Source organism: Macrobrachium rosenbergii, chromosome 3 (genome assembly GCF_040412425.1).
Source record: "Macrobrachium rosenbergii isolate ZJJX-2024 chromosome 3, ASM4041242v1, whole genome shotgun sequence".
NCBI classification, from domain to species: Eukaryota; Metazoa; Arthropoda; class Malacostraca; order Decapoda; family Palaemonidae; genus Macrobrachium; species Macrobrachium rosenbergii.
In genome coordinates, this window is record NC_089743.1 from 74119971 (window position 1) to 74142470 (window position 22500).

A 22500-nucleotide genomic window follows, 5' to 3' on the forward strand; every position below is an offset into this window, starting at 1 on the left:
ACCCTCAGAAAAGATAGAAAAAATCTGTTCTGAAAAATGCTGTGCATTTTTTCAAGTCGATAAATCTAGGAAAAGTAATGGAAGGAGATATTATCTCGTGCCACTTTTCCACTATGAAATTATTAAGTAATCATTTTAGCCGAATGACTAGATTATAAGAATTTCATAGTTTAGTTAGGATAAGGACTGAAAGTTCACTCGATAATAGGGTTTCGTGAAGTTCCTTAATCTTTCCTGTCCTCTGTAAACCAAAGTAAAGGTTGTTGATAAGGGGATAAAAATGGGAAAATGTGAGAAACATCCGTGAAATATCTGCAAAAATACAAAGTATATTTACATCTCCCGCAGAAAAACGCTGCCTAAGAAATGTCTTTATTGTGTCATATCAAACTGACAGACAAACAGACAATCAGACACTGATCTATGCACAGCGTCCCTATACCTTTGTTGGCAGAGGTTAATGTAAAACTGAAGAGACGTTTGAAAAATATCTCTCGTTTGATGTGCCTCCTTAAAAGACAGCAGTTAGCCAAATAAAAGACTATGTTAAATAGCCACTTTAAACCACCAACAACACATTTTTACTTCTTTCATTTCATGGTACCTTTCTTTAAATGTTTACTGCTCTAGAAACAGACAGCTTAATGCTTTGTTAGTTTATCATAGAAAGAAAAATTCCACTAAGAGATTCTGTCGCAAAGAGTAAAGCAAAAAATGTTGATACGCTGTACATGGTACATAAAATGATGATACAAATGGTTTAAAAATGTAATCTTATGTCTATCTTATAATATACGATGTATATGTATATATGTATATATATGCATATGTAATACATATATATACACACACATACATATATACATATATATACATATATTTATCCATATGAGTAAAGTATTTATATTTATATAAATATATATATATATTTATATATATATTATATATATATTTATATATACAATATATATATATATATATATATTTATATATATATATACATTTATACATATGTGTACAATATATATTTATATATTATATGAGTATTTATATGTATATTATAAATATATATGTATATATAAATGTTGTATATATATATATATATAATATATATATATATATATATATATATATATATATATATGTATACACACATATATATATATATATATATATATGTATATATATATATATATATATATATATATATATATATATATATATATATATATATATATATATATATATATATATATATACATCACTTGTAGAGTCACCCAATAATCCCCTAGTACTGACGAAGTTTAGTGTAAAGCCTTAAAAAAGGGCAAGGGTTGACTTTGAGGGCTTTTGCCTTTGATGTGACAAGTCCTGTTGTTAAAGGCCGGAGACGCGGAAGAAAAAAACAAAAGCGAAGCGGGCGAGGAATGCTGAAATGTCACAGTCTGAATGCCACTGTGCTATGACGTGTCACCTTTTGGGATTCAGTCAGAAAGACTTTTTTTTTCTTTACCGATTAAAGCTTGGGAGTAATTTCGTTCTTATGAAAAAGTTTAATTATGTTTTATTTTTTAGAATTATGACTTATTTAATTTAAAAGCCAAAACCGTAGGTTCTCTTTTTATTATGTTTTCAGTCGAAGATAAATACGTTCCATTTATACATATGAATGTACATATACATATACAGTATATATATATATATATATATATATATATATATATATATATATATATATATATATATATATATATATATATATATTTATATATATATATTATATGTATGTAAGTACTGTACACATATATACATATATATATATATATATATATATATATATATATATATATATATATATATATATATAAATATTCATATAATATATAAATATATACTGTACACATATGTATATATATGTATGTATATACTGTACATACGTATATATGTAAATATATATACATATACATATATATTTATAATGTACATATAAATATTCATATAATATATAAATATATATACTGTACACATATGTATATGTATGTATGTATGCATGTACGTATGTATGTATATAATACATATATATATATATATATATATATATATATATATATATATATATATATATATATATATATATATATATATCAGGGAATCATTCAATTCATTGTTGTTTTAACAAGTTCAGTTCTATGAAGGCCATACGTTTGCTTTGATGAATACGAAGATACATGTACAGACAGACAGGCATACTTTGAAAAAAGCGAACGATCACAGACTTCAGTATTAATATTAATAACATATTGAAGACACATAAGACTGATAGTAGTGCCAAACTAACAACACCAAACACATGTTTCTTGTCAGATTTTTTTAAGGATGAGAGTACGAGATAAACAAAAAAAAAAACAAAAAAAATGACGAAGACACGAACCACTTAGGTTAACTTTTTTCTATTAGTGTCGGGAAACGTAAACAAACTGGTCTCGTTTGGCACACCAGTGAAAATAACCGATACCTCATTATGTCACTTTCGTTAGAATAACAAATAAATGAATTTACATATATATATATATATATATATATATATATATATATATATATATATTATATATATACATATATATATATAGATATACATATAGATATATATATATATATGTATATATATATACACACAAATTACATATGTAATATATAATATTATATATATATATATATATATATATATATAATATAATATATTATATATGTCTCACTTATCAGTTATAAATACCCTTCAGTATAATTTCAGAGGTTGAGCCAGTTGGATATTAAATAACATTTGTTGTTCATTATTTGTGAATAAAAATAATGTCACAGTGATGTGAAAAAAATTTCATATATATATATATATATATATATATATATATATATATATATATATACTGTATATACATGCACAGTATGTATGTACATACTATGTAAATATGTATACGTGTCTATACACGTTCGCATGTGCACACATCTATATATATAAATATATATATATATATATATATATATATATATATATATATATATATATATATATATATATATATATATATATATATATATATATATATATATATATATATATATATATATATATATATACACATATGCAGGCACAAATATCCAGTACGTTATTCATTTGTTGTGTGCACCCTATTAATTGCTTATTCTTTGGCTATTCGTATTATAATTTTATCTGATATTTGACTGTATTTGCATATATTGATTTTATTTATTTACCTGAGAATACAATGAGATATTTGTATATGATATTTCCCCATAAAAACGTCTTTTAGAATATCTTCCCAGCAGATATGTAACTTCACTGAAAATGAGCTTCTGGCCAAAAGATGTTTGCAGAAAGCTCGTTCAGTGCCTTGGAAAGTCAGAAAATTCTTCTAACTCTCGTTTAAAACAAAAGTCATCAGCACATTTACTTAAGAGAAAATCAGATTAGTCACCTCAATCACATTGGGCCACTTGCGAACTAATGGTAGTTTTCAAAATAGAGTGAATATTGAGATTATTTGAAGAATCATTAAATGTCATGTCAGTGCCAAAGATAACATGGTTAAGAGAGAGAGAGAGAGAGAGAGAGAGAGAGAGAGAGAGAGAGAGAGAGAGAGAGAGAGAGAGAGAGAGAAACGTGGCTTGTGAAGGAACAAGGAATATAAAGTCACGGTAGGAATGCAAGTTTTAAACTAATAACGCGTTTTATGTGTTCTGTGGTGCGTGCAATAGTATCTTTCTTTTTCATCGTTAAAAGCAGTTCAAAAATCCAATGCTAAATAGGAAAATGCTTTGTATATTCATGATCTATGTATATTCATGATTGCTGCAGATCAGACACAAATTTCATCGTTTTTATATCCTACCTCACCATCCCCAATGCACAATACTACAATTTTGAATATCAATGTCCTTGACATAAAAAGTTTGAAATGCAAGTGCAATATAGAACACACAATATAATTCAAAACATCACGTTGAATCCAAAGCATTAAAATGTTGGTAAACAGGGTGATAAGATAATTGTAATCTAAAGGGAAGGGGAAGGGGGTACGGGTTTGAAACTTACCCTATTATCTAAGTTGGGTCAAATGACGGCCAAGTGCCAAATCTTGTCTAGATCGGTCAAACTGTCACCACACAAGTTACAAAGGTAAGGGGGAAGGGGGAAGGGAAAGCGGGTACGGGTTTGAAACCTACCCTATTGTGTAAGTTGGGTCAAATGATGGCCACGTGCCAAATTTTGTCGAGATTGGTCAAACGGTTACCACATAAGCTCCACAATAAGCTGTACGTCCCGTTGCTAAGTAACCAGTTGGTTCTTAGCCACGCAAAATAAGTCTAATCCTTCGGGCCAGCCCTAGGAGAGCTGTTAATCAGCTCAGTGGTCTGGTAAAACTAAGGTATACTTAACTTAACTTACAAAGGGAAAGGGAAGGGGAAGGGTGTACGGGTTTGAAACCTACCCTATTACGTAAGTTGGGTCAAATGATGGCCACGTGCCAAATTTTGACTAGATCAGTGAAGCGGTTACCACCTAAGTTACAAAGGGAAGGGGGAACAGGGATGGGGGAAGGGGAAGGGGTTACGGATTTGAAACCTACCCTGTTATCTAAGCCGGTCAAATGATGGCCACGTGCCAAATTTTGTCTAGATCGGCCAAGCGGTTCGTATTTCCCTGGTGCACAAACATACAAACAAAAATACAAACAAACATTCACTTTTATATAAAAGATCACAGTATAAGCAGGTATTTGTGTGTACTTCTGCACCATATCATCTCCTGATAATCTTTGGAGTTAATGTAGCATTTAAGAAAAACAATTCAATAACAGAAGCACTTTTCTCTTTATTCTTTAAATCTGATTGGACCTCTTTATGTTATTTTCTGTTTGGATAAGGTAAGAAGGGTTGGAGGACCATAGCAGTAAGCAATATCTTATGAACTGATGATCTTTTTGCAAATATTTTCAGAAGGCGTGTTGATTATTTACCTGCCACAGTTCTCCGTGGGTCTGTGGATATGAGGTGATTATGTCGGTTTTTTTTCAGTGATGACTAAGTTCTTTGACTTGGAACATTAGGCCTACATGTAGTGAGCCTGAGTTCATGATTTCTTCCTAAAGAGAAATATCTATATTTGGCCTCATTAGCTGCACTATGTAACTTAGTATGAGGCTCTTTCCAGCTCATTCTAGAGCCTGATAAGGCTGAGACACGAGAATCGTCAACGGATAAAGATATACAGTACATGAACTTTAGAGAAAATAAGGAGGAATATATCTTGTGGAATACTATATGAATATTGCTGTTCTGGATGATGCTCCATTTGCTGACATTCGAAGTGTTAGATTTGAGAAGAAATTGGGTAGCCAGGCTCTTACGAGTCCACCTGTGGTGACTCCTATACCGTGTTCTTCTAGTTTATTGCATAGAATGAAGTGATCACTCCTATGAATAAAGCCATGTAGACTTGTTCGATCGTTAGCTTGTCTGACTGGACGAAAGAGAGAGAGAGAGAGAGAGAGAGAGAGAGAGAGAGAGCCCTTTGTAAACTGAAAATAAGATAAATCACAGCTGAAACATTGACCTGTTGGTATTACTTATGCGTTTTATAATGAAATCTTAGTTTGCTAATGGGTGTATGTTTCACATATGTCACGTGTACTTTCGTGTATCTAGACTAATGTTTACGAGCCAGGAGAGCTTTTACCACGCTTAGCACTGCGTAAACCTATGAAAGGAACTGAGATAAATCAACAAGTGTTTCACGGCGGATATTGAAAAACTTCAGTAATTGTGAAAAGGGTAATGGCATCTGGATGTAAGTTATTTAGAAAATGTCAGCTAGGCTATTAACATCATGCTTATGAAAGTTTTATCAGATTGCAATCTCAATCCTTTTCAGTTCATATCCGATAAAAGGAATAGACTCAGATAAGCTTACAAAGGCAATCATTGCCCCATTTTTCCTCTGGCTGACACATCAAGGACGCATCCGGCCCATGAAAGCCTTCCAAAACATGACAATAACTCAATACACCTACGCAGAACTCAATTCATCAGCAATTCAACCCCCTGACATATGTTGCACCATTCACTAGCGCCCTCGTACGCTTAATCGCGTTCCCGGAAGACATACAATAATTGCATGGCGGCTGAGAATCGTCGGCGCTCACTTGACCTTTAACGATGATGAAAGGGCCGAGTGGCCTTCCGACCACAGGCTTTACGGGATAAATACGAATTTTCAAAAAGGATGAGCCGGAAAACACTTCAGAGTGTAAGAATACCGACATCAAAGAAATTATATTCGTGGCACCCCAGGTGTACGAAGGCTAATAGGATCTGTTTTGAAACCAGAGAGAAAGATGAGGCAGATGAGGGATTGGGTTGGAGGAGGGGTAGATGGTTGTGGGGGGGACTATGTTATTCACTTACATCTGTATACACACACATTTATACATATACTATATATATATATATATATATATATATATATATATATATATATATATATATATATATATATATATATATACTAAAAGGACCTCATTCAAACTGGATGGTATTTAATGGAGTTTTTATTCAAAAAGTTACAAGCTTTCTTGGACAAACAGTCCACATTATCAAGTATCCGTACAATGAGCAAACGCATAGTCCGGGCTGTATTTATATCTGTGTGCTGGGTACTTTTAATCCTATAATCGCCTAGCTCTTCCTGTGTGACCTCCACCTCTCTTGACCTTGGTCTTTCTCTGATCCCTGGTTCCAGATGTCCGTTTTCCGTGCGTTCTCTTGCGTTTTTTCTTCGTTTCCTTGCTACTGTGGAGTATATGATTTTTAGATATGCTGTCTTCAAAGCCGTTTCCGGTGTTCCCTGCCATCGTGTTGTTGGCGCAAGTTATGAAGGCGTTCTCACAACCAGTCTAGATGTTTTGTTGGTGTTCCTGTACAGAAAACTCATATTTTCCCAGTCTATTCTGTGATCATTTTTTCCCAACAGTGTTTGGCAACTGCCGACGTCTGATTATAATGCCTTATGTTCTGCAGATGTTGTTTGCTTCGCTCTTTACATGATTTGCCAGTTTCGCCGTAGTACCCTTCTTCACAGTCTAGACATATAAACCCCCTCTAATCTCTTCCCCTCTACCGACTTTTTGTTTCTAACTATTTTATTCCTAATGGTGTTTTTGTAGCTGCCTATCAATTTGAAATTAATTAGCTTCCTGTTGATGGGTGCAATAGAGTTGTTGTCCGGAACTGTAATTATTTTCTTTCCTACCAAATGTTCCTTTTCAATCCTTTCCCTCTCCCCAAAATAGTTTTTCCTTGCTTTGATATGTGCCCACTCCCACCAATACTTTTAGTAATTCTACTAATGCACAGAACAATTGTGTATGTGATAAAGTTAATATATATATATATATATATATATATATATATATATATATATATATATAGAGAGAGAGAGAAAGAGAGAGAGAGAGAGAGAGAGAGAGAGAGAGAGAGAGACGTCATGGTCTTCCGTAAAGCGAATCTTTGTGCTATCGTCATTCTTTCAGCAGAAGTGAAAAAACTTAATTACACGTTTCCCGAATTATCTTCTTTTGTAATGGTAATTTTGCTGCACGTCTTGTCCTCAGTTATTGGAGACAGCATAATTTAAATGGATATTCTTATATTAATTTCATTTAAAAAAATAAATATTCATGCGCACACATACACACGATATTTATAAGTGAAAACACGCATCTGTCAATATGCGACTACTATAGTAGGCGTGGACTGACCGTTATTGTTACTTCTTGTTAGAAACCGTGATGATGATGGTTGAACAACTTCATAGAGTGATCACCATTCATAAAATACTTCAGTAACTATGGTATAGCCAATTCCTCCATTGTGTAAACAAGCGCCGTAGTACAGTGGCAAGAAACAATAATAACGAACTGCTAAGCTTACGTCACGGCGTTCATTTAGCGAACTGCGGTGGCCTTTGTAGTTTGATATTGGTCGTTACCTTGTTCCCCTCTTGTTTATACTCCCCACCTGGAGGAAAGGACACGTGTGCCCCGCCCATTTCCATCGCTCAGCCAATCACGAGCCTCGCGAATGTCTGTCAGCCAATTACAGGCAGCGTTACATTGCAATATCGGTTTCAGCTAGTAATATTCTTCGTTTCATCTCATGTATGGGATTCTCTCCTTCGGCTTTTGCTGTTTTTACATTGATTTGAATATGTAACTGATCAGATGATGAGAAATTTCTTCAGTATGGCAGTTGACTGCTTTGTGTTGTTCGTGAAGTGATTACTCTTAGGATATTTTTGGGATTGTGCGATCCGTTAGTTAAATGAATTTATTAGCGTAGCATAATTGATCATAGCTATGTGGTCTCATATTGAAGGTAATAAAACTTGCGTTGATAGACGCGTGGCCGGTGAAAGCAAAAAGGTATCGATTTAAGGGGCTATTTTGTTATTACAGTTTGATGTAAATATATACGATAATTTTTTTCACTCATACCCAAAAATAACGTTTGCCTTCTGCCAAACCCTTTCAATAAATCATCCTTGTGATATATATCTCTGGGTTATTTTATGATTTATATATTTCATTCCACGTATGATATTTATTATTCCAGCCTCGATTAATAGATGGTTTATGCATTTCACGAAAGACTATAAAAATTATACAACCTTTGAAGATGTTTATTGTGATGTAGCACATTGTCTTTGTTGTCCCGTTACGTTTTTAAATGTTGGTAAAAGCCAATGGGCGAGAAATAAAAAAGTTCATGTGAAAGGGGATAATGCAAGTATAATCAAGGGCCAATATTTAATATAGAGTTGTGATAATGCAATTATAATCAAGGGCTAATATTTAATATAGTTGTGATAATAGTTTCTGATTCTAGTATCCATTGTGCCGAGGAATCGGTAGGCGCGGTAAATGCAATCATCAGTCCTGAAGGCATCCCGATAAAACCGACTCTTGTTAAAGACTGCATAACATAATGTGAGCACGAGAACCTTAAATATATATATATATATATATATATATATTATTTATGGGGCGGTTTGCTGTTGCGGGATGGGTAAATTTCAACATTTATCGAAAGGAATCAGCACTCGTGTAGGACTAGTGCAAGAAGAGTCCCTCTGCGAGTCTGCAAGCCGCCAGGTGACAGCTGCTCTTATGAGATGGCAGATCCCATCGGCGGCCAACAACTCGACGCGGCGAAGTAAGGTAAGACGACTATTATCAGATGTTATGCCCATATTAGCCTAAGTAACGTACCAGTACAGTTAACCAGTTCATTCCATTCTTTTCAAAGCCAAAATTGCGTTGTCAACAAAGCCAAAATTGCGTTGTCAAGCCATTTAGATTGCCGAGTCTCATTCCGAAGGTCCATAGTCGAAGAAAGTTTTAGTCTGAAAGTCCGAAAGTCAGAGGCCCGATAGTCCGACGGATTGCCCCCACCCTTGTCTAATACGGCATTTAGATAAAAATGCCGACTATCGGTCGGACTATCCCTCGGACTATCGGGCCCCATTAACGGACTGTAAGACCCATTCATAGTCGAAATGACCCCATCAGAAGAACGTTTGCCTGCCATTCTACCATGCTGGAGGGTGATTGTGTGTGTGTGTGTGTGTGAGTGACTGAATATAAAGCAGAAGCATTCATTTAATGAGCGCGGGTAAATCATATCTTTCTCCCATTTTCATTGATGTGTTCATTTCAAAACGGTGTGACTTAGGCCTAGCAGTACAACTCAGTAACCACGGTAATCCTACAGTACATTTTGTCTATCCAGGTTTTAGTATCGCTAAAGGAAGGAGATAAAGCAAATATTCAAGACCTACAATTGGCTAATGGTGTTCATGACCATTATTGCTGTGGCGCCAGTTTATAACATTAAATCGACCAATCAGCACTTGTGGATGAATGGCTAGGCCTAAATACTAGAATAACGATAATGATCCTGCATGCAAGGTGTTTTCAAGTCGGCGAACGTTTCAGCTGTCATATATTATAGTTATTGCCATAACAATATTTCACTATTCACCAACTCATTTGCCCTCTATGACATTCAAAACTAGGACCCATAATCGTACTATCATCGGAGTTTTGTAGTATGTTCATTATGATGACCATTGCTTCAGCATTGGTCACTGTGATCATGAATACTTTGGGTGAAAGGCGTAAATCGATTTTTTTTTATTTGGAAAAAGATGCCGGAAAACATGAATTGCAAAGATATGTCTGCAAACATAACCAGAGCTGTTTTACGGAAATAAATACTAACCTTACTTAATGTCCGTGACATTGACTGGCTGTTTCTGAGATTGGTTGGATAATGCTTTGTTCCTGTGAAACTGTGCGCACGGTCACTTATTTAATTTTCTGTTAACTAGCCTGGATGTGTTTCTAATCATATAATCATCGATTGTGTGATTAAATGGGACACTTTAGCTGGTCGTTCTCAAACGTCGTGCCATGCCATAGCCTCAGCACCTCGCAGAGATATCCTCAGCTGGGTTACTCAGCTTGCTAGTCGCTTAGCATTACTTTAACCTGCTTCAACTAATCTGCCGCCGAAAAATTAACTTTAATTGATAGCTGGTCATGACAACGTTGTGTGATTCACTCGCCAGCAGACAAAGATAGATAAAAATGCGGGGGAAGGACACGAGAGAGAATAACAAATGCGTGCTTATGAGAGAAACTAGAGAGAACAACAAACTAATGCAGCGAGAGAGAGAACAGTGATCCCATTGACTTAAAGCATCGATAACGTAGGACTAGGCCTAAATTTTTGTGTTTAAGCTTTATGATATGACGAAATTTAGTACTTTTCATATAAATGTTGCAACATTTAGTAACATACCCTACCCTTTTATAAGTTAGCGCTCATCGAAAAGTGCATTAGTTTTTTAGTTGGGCTGAGCGTTTCGTTATGACTTCATTATTATTGCTAGTTTGAAGTAAAACCTGCACACCGTAGAAAAACATACATCTATGAATGCGCCTCTAATAAAAGAGTTGTACATTTTTTTAATTGTATCTACAAATGCATTTTCAGTGATAAGCTTATGTAGTATTCAGTAACTGAGAAGGGGATATGCATTCTTGTACGTAGGTCTATGGCTCATACCAGCCTTGCCTTCATAATTTATCAGTGTCAACAAAATAATAGACTGATACTCGAAGTTATACCCTGAATAGTTTTACGGTTTTATGGGTTTGTAGCAATTAAGTTGCAGAATGTGATGAAGGGTAGAAACGTATTTAAAAAACCATTAGAAATTATGTGCTTTCAGCACCATGACCACAGCGAAAACTAAAATCGAGATTGCATTGTGAATGCTTGGCTTCATTAGGCTCACTTAGGATAAGTATATTGATATACATAATTTTCCTTTTAAACAAATCTTTTAGCAATATTTTATGCATCGATATACACATTGTTTCCACAGAATACAGCCCGGCCTTGTTAATAGCGAGTAATCTAATGTTCTCCCATCGGGATTTTAAAGAGCTACTGCGGTACCGCCCTCCCCAACTCTGTCTCGTAGGTCTAACCCACTTTATTCTTATGACGCGATTCCCACTTTCATTAAACAAGACGTATTATAGAAGGTTATTATTGAGATCAGCTTGAAGAAAAGACGACAAGACGTATGCAGCATTTGGGCTAGAAAATTTTTTTTAGTTTTCTGTAAAAGAAAACTATTGTGCCGGCTTTGTCCGTCCGCACGTTTTTCTGTCACCACTTTTTCTGTCCGCCTTCAGATCTTAAAAACTACTGAGGCTAGAAGGCTGCAAATTGGTGTGTTTATCATCCACCCTCCAATCACCTAACATACCAAATTGCAGCCCTCTAGCCTCAGTAGTTTTTTTTTTTATTTAAGGTTAAAGTTAGCCATAATCGGGCTTCTGGCAACGATATAGGACAGGCCACCACCGGGCCGTGGTTAAAATTTCATGAGCCGCAGCTCAAATAGCATTATGCCAAGACCAACGAAAGATACATTTGTTTTCGGTGGCCTTGATTATACGAGGTACAGAAAACTCGATTATGCCGGAGAAACTTCGGCGCATTTTATACTTGTTTGAGTTATGACTGACTCATTCGTGTCTTTTTTTGCAGTTTCATTAGCGACAAAATTATTTGTATCAATTCAAGAAAAATTCATGAAGAAAAAGCCGTAACTGGAAGATGTAGGCTATGTTAGACATTGGTAGTATGAACGGGATATATAGGCCTACGAAATGATTCGATCGGTAGTGTTTCCTATTAAAAAGTATTGTGCCGTCAAGTCTTTAGGCATAATTGCAATAATGTGATATATTTTAAAGGATGCATGCTTAATACACATCACTTACTAAAAACAAGAAATGTTACATTAGATGAGTACAGACTGCCTCATTTGGATAAAAGCAATACCGGTAGCAGTTCAGTTTCAGCAGAACCCCCGAATCCAAATGTCAGGTTAGATAATATCCCGCGGCTTTTCTCCGCCTCTGGTTGTTGGTATACGTTAACCAGTACTTGGTTTTTATATCAAATCATTATGGACCCGGTATATCTGTAGTAACTCAAAAAGGATATATTCATTATTAAAGTTAATTTAACATTTTTTTTATGCTCAATCCCGTGTCTTAATTGTTAAGTGCTTTGATAGGAATTCAAAGTCTATTTGAATACATTCGAATAAGAAGGAATTACGTCAATCACTAGCCCATGTCATCAACATTTTTGCCATGATCGAATGCATATTGGAGACAGTATTTTGATGACGTATCATCTGGCACCGATTAAAGTTACGCTTTGTCATTATTATATTTAAAAATAAAGTTTACATTAGAACTCAGAAGAATGGAGCGTTTAAGAGAAATGTTAAAATTCTTGTTTTACGTCTGGATGAAGTGAAATGTATCTTTCTTTAGTGAATGCTTGAAAAATTGCAGTATCAGGCCAGTGTATAGAATTGTAAATACAGTCGGGAAGATGTTCGGATGTTATAAAAAGCAACATCCATACAAGAAACTAGAATGCATTTATGAAAATCATTGCCAAGGATGCATTGATATACAGTAGGCAACAAGCAAGCAAGCAAGAAAATAAAACCTATATGCATATTTTACCCGAAAAGTATCTCTTGTGGGCGGAATGAAAAAAGATTTATTGCTCCATATTCGATATCCTTTGTTTCAGAGGGTTTGGGATAATTCAGTTTTTATTCAAAATAATTTAACTATCGTATTTTGGAATGCCTAAAAAGTGGCTTTTATGCCCGGCCTTTAAATGGGAAACAAATTCCAAAATCTATTCAAAATATATCACCCAGTATTTCAGCATGAAATTCTGAAATGCATGGCACTGAAGCAGAAAACGAAGTCCTATTTCGACTGCGAGAAATATTGTATTGGATTTATATTCGAAACGTGATCAAAGACGCAAGGAATTAAGTATGAAAGGTAATTAATTAGTTTAATTACTATGATTATCGTAGGTGACTGTTTACAAACGCGAGAAATAAAAAAAAAATAGCGCATCCTTGCTTTGAGTTTAAGAATATATTTTTTGGGCAAAGTTATTACATATCTTTATTCTTTTTGAAAATAGCTATGACGCAAAAGAGCAGTTTAGGAACTTCTGTCAAGGGAATATCACTTACATGGATTTATTTTTCGAAATTATGACCACACGAACTTTTAATCTGTTTACCCGAGTCTTTTGGTGCCATTGATAAAATTCCATTTTGACTAACTGTTTGGGACAAAAGCTGGATATTAAAGACCATAAATGAAAACAGTATAGGGTATGATAGCAACAGAAATAGCTCGTTTGTTTCGGTTGCATTCCGTTATGGATATTATTTAAAACAAGTCGTACTTGCTGATAAAGGAAACTGCCTTGTGTCTTTTGGTGATGTGGCATGACATCTGATAGTCACTACTAGGGGTTGGGGTAGGGGTTGGTGGGAAGTTTGCTCTTCGTTGGGAGAGTCGGTAGAGTTGTGGCCTAGTACTAGCTAGGCCCGAGTTCGACTCTCCGGCCGGCTAATGAAGAGTTAGAGGAATTTATTTCTGGTGATAGAAATTCATTTCTCGCTATAATGTGGTTCCGATTCCACAATAAGCTGTAGGTCCCGTTGCTAAGTAACCAGTTGGTTCTTAGCCACGTAAAATAAGTCTAATCCTTCGGGCCAGCCCTAGGAGAGTTGTTAATCAGCTCAGTGGTCTGGTAAAACTAAGGTATAATAAACTTTTCCGTTATGGATATTATTTAAAAAAGTCGTACTTGCTGATAAAGGAAACTGCCTTGTGTCGTTTGGTGATATGGCATGACATCTGATAGTCACTACTGGGGGTAGGGGTCGGGGTTAGTGGGAAGTTGTCTGTCAGAGGAGTGGAAACTGACATGATGATGGTGGAAGAGTTTAATTGCCAGAAACAGAGTAGAAAACAAGGTTCATTGAGCACCTTGGATGTGATAGTAATTTATGTATGGTGTTACGTTATCAGTTTTTTTCTGCATGGCTATGAGAAGGGAGACAGGCCGAGGAGACGAATCAAGACAGCGTGGGGTGGGGGGGGGGGGGAGGCGATTGAGTTTTGCTATTGGCAGTGTGGCGCTTACTGAATTTTGGTTGGTCGATGCCTTCAGCCACTCATATTTATTCGACGCTCAAAAACCAAGGTCTGGTGTTGCTCAGGTTATCAGATCACTGATATATTTTCTGTTTAATGTCTGGTAAATGCACGGAGATATCGTTTATTAGTAAGTGTTTTTTGGGCTGAACGATATAGAAAGGGTGTATGTAACAGTAGCGCCCACAGGGGGGCCGGGTGGGCGTTGCCACTTGGACACATGCCTCCCCCGAAGTCGAGGTGAAAAAAAAAGTATAGTGAGAGAGGGAGAGAGTGTCTTTGTAGGTGGCTCTAATGACAGAGGCTTCCAAAAATGTTTCGAATCTGCCACAGAAATTTCAAGTTCCTTAAATATTGAAGTGTAAATGCCCAGAGCAGCCATCAGCCAGCGATAAAGATCTAACCCCCCATGTAGCAGTGCAGAGGAATATTATAAGAGTCATTGTTTTGCCATTTTTGAATTTTGTCATTGCTCAGTTTCATGATAGATTTACTAATTATCACAGCGTTGGTAGGTCATTGTGCTCATTGATGCCAAGTTATTTCAGTCGCACCACATTCCAGGACTTGGTTCCTGCACTGAATATGTATAAAGATTATATACTTGACCATATAACCGATGCTGAGGAATATGAAGTTGACCGCAAACTTTGGATAGGAAGGTGGGATGCAGTTGAAAAGAACTCTCTCCCATTGTTAGTGAGCGAGACTTTAGAAAGATGTTCTGAAAACTATCTAGTAACTAGAAGGCTGTTACAAATATATGCTTCTTTGCCTATTTCTTCTGCATCTGCCGAAAGGAGCTTTTCTACCCTCAGTCTCGTAAAGAGCTATAGAAGAGCAACAGTGGGACCGGATCGACTGAATGGTCTTGCCAAATTATATATTCACCGTGCTTTATCAGAAAATCATCAGGAAATTTCTTCTGTTACTGATATATTTTCTAGAAAGCTCAAAAGGCGACTTGAATTTATATTGTAGGCAAATAGTTTGTCTTTCACGATAATCTAAGATTAATCAATGGCACTGCAGGATTTATAAAATTTCGAAAGAAAGATCTAGTTCCTATACCATTTTGATTTTTGAATCACTCACTAATAATTTTGGTATTTTTTATTGCAAAATTAATTTTGCTTCATTTGTAATAATATCTGAAAATAAAGCTATTTAAATCTGCAGTTTGATGGTACAACTTTCCTAGGTGGGGCTGGGTCTTCATATATTTTGGGGGGAGAGACACTGGGTGATAAGGAAAAGTGCCGCCCCACCCCCGCCCCCGATCAAATTTCTGCAGGCGCTACTGGTATGTAATGCAGCATAGGCGAGATCATTTGGGAAACTTTGTTTGTTTTTACGTTCATTCCTGAGATGCTTTTACTGAACGAGATAATTTGGGAAATTTTGTTGGTTTTTGCGTTCATTCCCGAGATGCTTGTACTGAACGAGATCATTTGGGAAATGTTGTTTTTTTTATGTTCATTCCCGAGATGCTTGTACTGAACGAGATCATTTTGGAAATTTTGTTTGTTTTTACGTTCATTTCCAAGATGCTTGTACTGAACGAAATAATTTGGGAAATTTTGTTTGTTTTTACGCTCATTCCCAAGATGCTTGTACTGAACGAAATAATTTTGGAAATTTTGTTTGTTTTTACGTTCATTTCCGAGATGTTCGTACTGAACGAGATAATTTGGGAAATTTTGTTTGTTTTTACGTTCATTCCCGAGATGCTCTTACTGAACGAGATAATTTGGGTAATTTTGTTTGTTTTTACATTCATTTCCGAGATGCTGTTACTGAACACGAAGTCCCGCTGAGCGTTTTCGTAGAATTACTTTGATGCTTTGCTGTTGGGTAATTTTTGGACTGTTTATCTTCGTGCTGCATTTATATATAAAAAGATACTTTCTCTCAGTCTGTTGTATTAATGTGTCCTACGACGTTTGAGTAACTGATTACTCAGACCTATAAGAATGAAGCCAATAGGCTGCTTTATGGAATCTGTGTCTGCAGCCTTGCTGTTACACGGGTGTATGTAACCAAGAGGATGTTCTCTCAGAATACGTGTATGCAGCCTCGCTGAATCCACATAATGGGTAAGAGTGGATCATTCTTGCAATAAAAGGACGCGGTTCAAATCTACATTTTTGCAGGACCTTTTCTTTCCATGAACCTGAAATGCGCGATTTGCAAAAGAACCGTTTGTTGGGGCAAAACTTTGTTTTATTATTGTTATCTGTGCCTCATTTATTTGTTCCATAATTTTTTATCAAGGTAACAATAATTTGTTGTCATTACCCGTATTTTAATTCAGTACTTTGTGCTATAGGCTAGTTGGTTAACTAATTGTTCTTGTGTGTGTGAAAAAATTATATAGTATATATATATATATATATATATATATATATATATATATATATATATATATATAATTTATATGTATATATATATGCATATGTACTGTATATATACATATATTTGTATATACATGTATATATATATATTACGTATATATATATATTACATATACACATACATTATATGATATATATATATATATATATATATATATATATATATATATATATATATATATATATATATATATGTATATATATATATATATATATATGTATGTGTGTGTGTGTGTGTGTGTATATAAAAAGAGTCTGACTGACTTTAATATCAAAACTATAGGAATCCCTAACGCAATGAGTGAGAAAGAGAGAGGATGGTCTTCGAAGGAAGGAGAGAGAGAGAGAGAGAGAGAGAGAGAGAGAGAGAGAGAGAGAGAAACTAACTCCCAGAAAGTAAATTATGACCCACCCACTATCTTACTAACTCCCTTGGTCTCCACTGGTCCCTTCGTTCCCATGCAAGAGATCCCTTTAACTTTTGGGTACAAATGTTTTTTTTTTTTTATTTGATCTCACATGGGTCTCATTGCTTAGTAAGCCCTTTAGGTCGTTTAATTTTGTGTTGTATTATAATTCATATGATCGCACAGCATGTGAATATTATTATTGCAATATATCTTCAGTAATATGGACTGTCACGATATAGATTGCATCCATACTGTAGTTACTTAGCTTATTTACCGCTCTGCAATTTTAAAGGAAAATACTGTAGAACATATGACATAAATAATATACTAACAAATGTACTACACTGTATTACGATACAGGTATTGCAACAGAGAACATCAAGATATATGCATACATACACGAAACTTCGTTTTGTTTACATTCATCAGCTGTTAGAAATATAATTAGATATGTGATTGTTCAGTGCCATAGTTCTTAGATTCGTACGTTTTATGCCCATTTTCAGTTTAGCGTAAATACCGTCAGTGCGTATATATATATATATATATATATATATATATATATATATATATATATATATATATATATATATGGTTTATCTTGACTGTAACTACAAAAAATATTGCACAGCTTATGCCAGCTTACGTGTCAACGTATCTGTTGCCATGTGCTAATAATTGTTTTGCATTTTTAAATGAAAATACTGTCAACAAAATACTGCTTTTTACAGTACTGCATTGCAACACTGTACAAAGCAGTAGAAAGCAGCTATAGACACACATGAACAAGATTAGCGTAGCCTACATTTAAGAAACTAAATTTGTTCACTAAGAACCATGAACCTTGCTGCTGTCACTGTTTTACCAATCGGTGAAGAACTTGCTAAAATCTTTAAACATTAATTTTCAGTTTTCAAATTTTAAACATATTATATTTGTTATCAGTTATGCGGTAACGAACACAAAATGAACTCAAAAGTCCTAAAAGTAAGTTGCAGTCAACCTCGGGCGATCGCAAATTGTCTTTCGAACGCGATTGCTTTCTTTGTTGCTCTTATCTCTCAGAATCTTGGAAAAAATTACTTGCATTCTGGTACATTATCCATCTCACATATATAGCCTAGTTAGAATTCCATGTGAAGGTTCAAAGTGAAAAATGGAATGAAAAATAATTTGAAGGTACTGATTTTGTATAACTGAAGTCTAATGTTGTTTGCCTTGTACAGTATCTATGATTTGGGATAGACGCCAGAGTAAGGTGCGTATTAGTGTCTTGTTTAATATATTGTGGCACTTAAATCGGGAGAACTGCAAAATATAGATTTTTACTTTTCTGAGTGTGTTGTTTGCATTCCAGACTTGTTATTGGATACGGTATATTGTAATATTTGTTTGATTACCAATGTGTATCACTAAAAAATCACTAACAGATGTGTATGTTGAGGTTATTTATGTGGTAGCCCCATATTTTCTTGTTGTAGCACCTCTGTGCCTGTTTTTGTTATTTGGTTCTTTAAATTCCATTTAATCATCCACTCTTTTCTTCCTGCCCGATTGTTTTGTCGATTTGTGGCTCGAGACTTTTTGTTTCTCCTCATTTATTATTTTTCCTCTGCCACCATCCGAACTTGGAGCGTGTCGTCTGCGAATTGTCATGAAAGTGTTAGTCTGTACTATGTTTGCGCCTGACGTAGATCAGGAAAACGTTTTAGTACCCTTAGGGTGTCTGTGGTATAATAATGGTTTAACCTAGAGCGCTGTCAAATGAAGGAGTTATTTTCGTTGGAGCGACGAAGTTGTGGATTTGTGATGCGAAATTTATGCAGTTGCGAGAGAAATTGTATATTTTGCTGATGAAGCCTGCGCGCCGTACCGTTTCAAAGGCCTTTTCTACATTACTTATGTGCTTTGAAGTTGCTTTTTACAGCAAAATCTACTGGTGTAATTGGATACTGCATGCAGCAATGCTAGCAGAGACTGAATTGCGTTATGGAGAGGGTTTTATGATTTTCCAGGAAATGCTGCCGTGGAGCAATTATTTGTAAATATATTTGTAGCACCATTTCGAGTATAGAGATGGATTTGTTGCTGTGTTGGTCGGTTTCGTCTTTGTTTGGTTTGACGAGGAAGATCGGTGTTGTTATCCCCTCCAGGATTTGAAAATATGTTGTCATAAGTACTCCATTATACGTATCGGGCAATAATTATGCTTTTGTAGCTTTTGATTGGACATCTTGGCATTAATAATTTACCCTATAATGAAATCTCTCATATCGGGAGTAGCCTTGGGAACCTTTTATTTTTTATATTTTTATTTTGAGAGTTGGTTATATGCCTCCAAACCATTCTCTTATCATTCTAACGTTGGTCAACTGCGTGACTTGTTTGAGGGCGTTGAATAATTTCGAGGTTTCTTTATTATGGCAAAAGTCTATTTGTTCTTGTAATTTTAATTCTTTAGTGTACTGAAGTTACGACTTTTAACATAAATAACGAGCAAACTTGAAAATATAGATATTTTAACAGGAAAATTGGTTACTGCATCCGTCATTCTTGTCATCTGAAATTTGTGATTGCAGTATCATGTGGGAAAAAGGACGTTGAAATATATTCCAAAGAAATTTTCTGCTCACACGATAAAAATGTATTTTCTATTAAACTAACTATGGAATACTTTAATATTTTAAAATGAAAGTTGAAACGTAGAGTATTAAGCAGTTGATTTGGATTATCAAAATAATGTGTATTCATCCTTAAAACTTAATGTTCACTGACACTTTCTTGCTAATTAAAGATAAATGTAAGGGCTCATAGGCCTAGATGTCGTATTCCCGTTATTTACATATTTCTGAGAGAACTACAGCAGTGTAAATAATAATGTTAGTAATAGTTATTTTCCAGCATGGCATGGATTATAGCTCTTAATACTCAGTGTGAGTTATAGTTTAGAATCTTCCAAGAAATTGTGATTTATTCAGAGCTTGTACTCACTCATAAACGCACAAACATCGGTGTCCCAACAAGTACTGCCCCACTGCAAATTCCTGAGATGTATGCTAGTATTACACCACCCAAGGTTTTTTTTGCCATGCCCCTAGGTTAGGTTAGGTTGGGTTAATTTACTATACCCCCAAGAATTTGGCTGTGGGAAACGTAATTAGATTATCAAGAAAATTCTATGGTTAGTATTTAAGGCATGGCGTCCCGCTTTTTTTGGGGAAAGGTCTCGGTACTCGGTTACATCTCGGGAAAATGGTGCCCCACTTGTAGCATCTCGTTTCCTAAATATTTATCTTTTACGGCAGGAACGATTCATGTACACTTTTTGCACAAATCCGCTGAGGCCTGCTGCTCCAACGGCCTACATGCCTGACCAAATTGTTCATCCGGTAAATGGTAAATGTAATGACACTTTTTGTTAGAGATGTGCAGTTTATGTTTTCAACAGTCCAGGAAGGGGCATAATTTTGCTTTTCACTTTGCTTGTCATTCATCATGCACAGACGCTTAGTCAACCCAGCTCCGACAAGTGGTATTGTTAAGTGTTTCTTGGTTGTGGAAGCAATTTTTTAATGGCAAATATAAAATGTAAAAAACATTACTAGGAAGAAGAGAGATAGAGAGAGAATTTGAATGGGAGAGAAGGGAAACTGGGAATAGGAACGTTGTATACGCCTTTCTGATACAAGAATAAATCATAAATAGAAAAAAAAATATGGGAAGCCACTGTAGAGAGAAAAATTTCCTTATGTAGAAACCATTTTGTAGTGTCTTGGAAATAGCACTGTACTTATGTCGTAATTGAGATCAAATGATCAAAGTTGGCCCCCCAGCAAAGTAGGCAGTGAAGAAACACCAGCTGAGATGCAAAGTTTAGCTTTCACATAACCCCCTGCCTTGCTGTCCTGTCCGATTAGGAAATTTCATAAGGTTCCTGCCTTATTTAGAAAATTTCCACAGATTCTGCTTTTGCTGCGGTAGGCTTATGTGCAGTGCAGTCAGTCATGTTTGATTTAGTAGTTATTGGGAGAATTTGGCAGCAACTTTCAGTTGGGTTTTCTTTGGAGCCATCTCTATTAAGGGAATGGCTTATTGGTGATAACCTCAACCCCTAAGTCCACCACCCTGCTGCTCGATGCCACCAGCATGAATATTTTGGGGAGCTACAGAGTTCGATTCATGTTCCCAGTCGTTGCGTCCATCCCTCATTCAGGACTACTAGTCCCTTTGAGGAATTAGCCTATCTGGATCAGCCTGGAAGTGAGTCCAGTGTCCCAAGGTTTCCACTGGTCAGCTCCTGGTCAGGTGTCAACGTTTATGATACCCATATTGCTTGGTTATCCTCTTGGGGTCGTGGATGATTTCCCTTAGTTTTTTAATCACTTTCCATTAGTCATCTGTTGCTACAGTGGCGTTACAAGAATCCTGTGCTCAGCTTTCCAGTGTGATCAAATCGCAGATCTTCCATTTTGCTACAGCTTTTGCTGAACTCTTTGCCATACTTAATGGTTAATTCATCTGTCGAAACTTACAATATGGCAGATCTTTGAAGAAGACTACGGTAATTGCAACTGTTCACTGCCACGTAGTTTACACCCGGGGCTACGTTTTCATTTTAGTAGAGACGTGTATTTGATATAAATTAGAATAGTTTTCATCTTGAAAATGTCAAACAGTTTTAACTCCCTTAGTCTTGTCTTTTGCAAGTAAATTTTTTTAGGGATTTTTAGATTTGCTTTATGTACCTGGGCTGGTAAAGTAACGCTTAGGTGACCGTTATTTGCTCGTTTTACAATCTTTTCTATGATAATAGTTGCAGGAAGAAAAAACTTGATATGACAATAAGAATAAAAGTTGTAGTGAGAGATTGCAAAGGATGAGGGTTAGATTACTAGATAGCTGAATTTAGGAGAGAAGAAGAGTGGAAAAATTAGAGTTAAGAAATGTTTTATTTGAAAAAAAAATGTA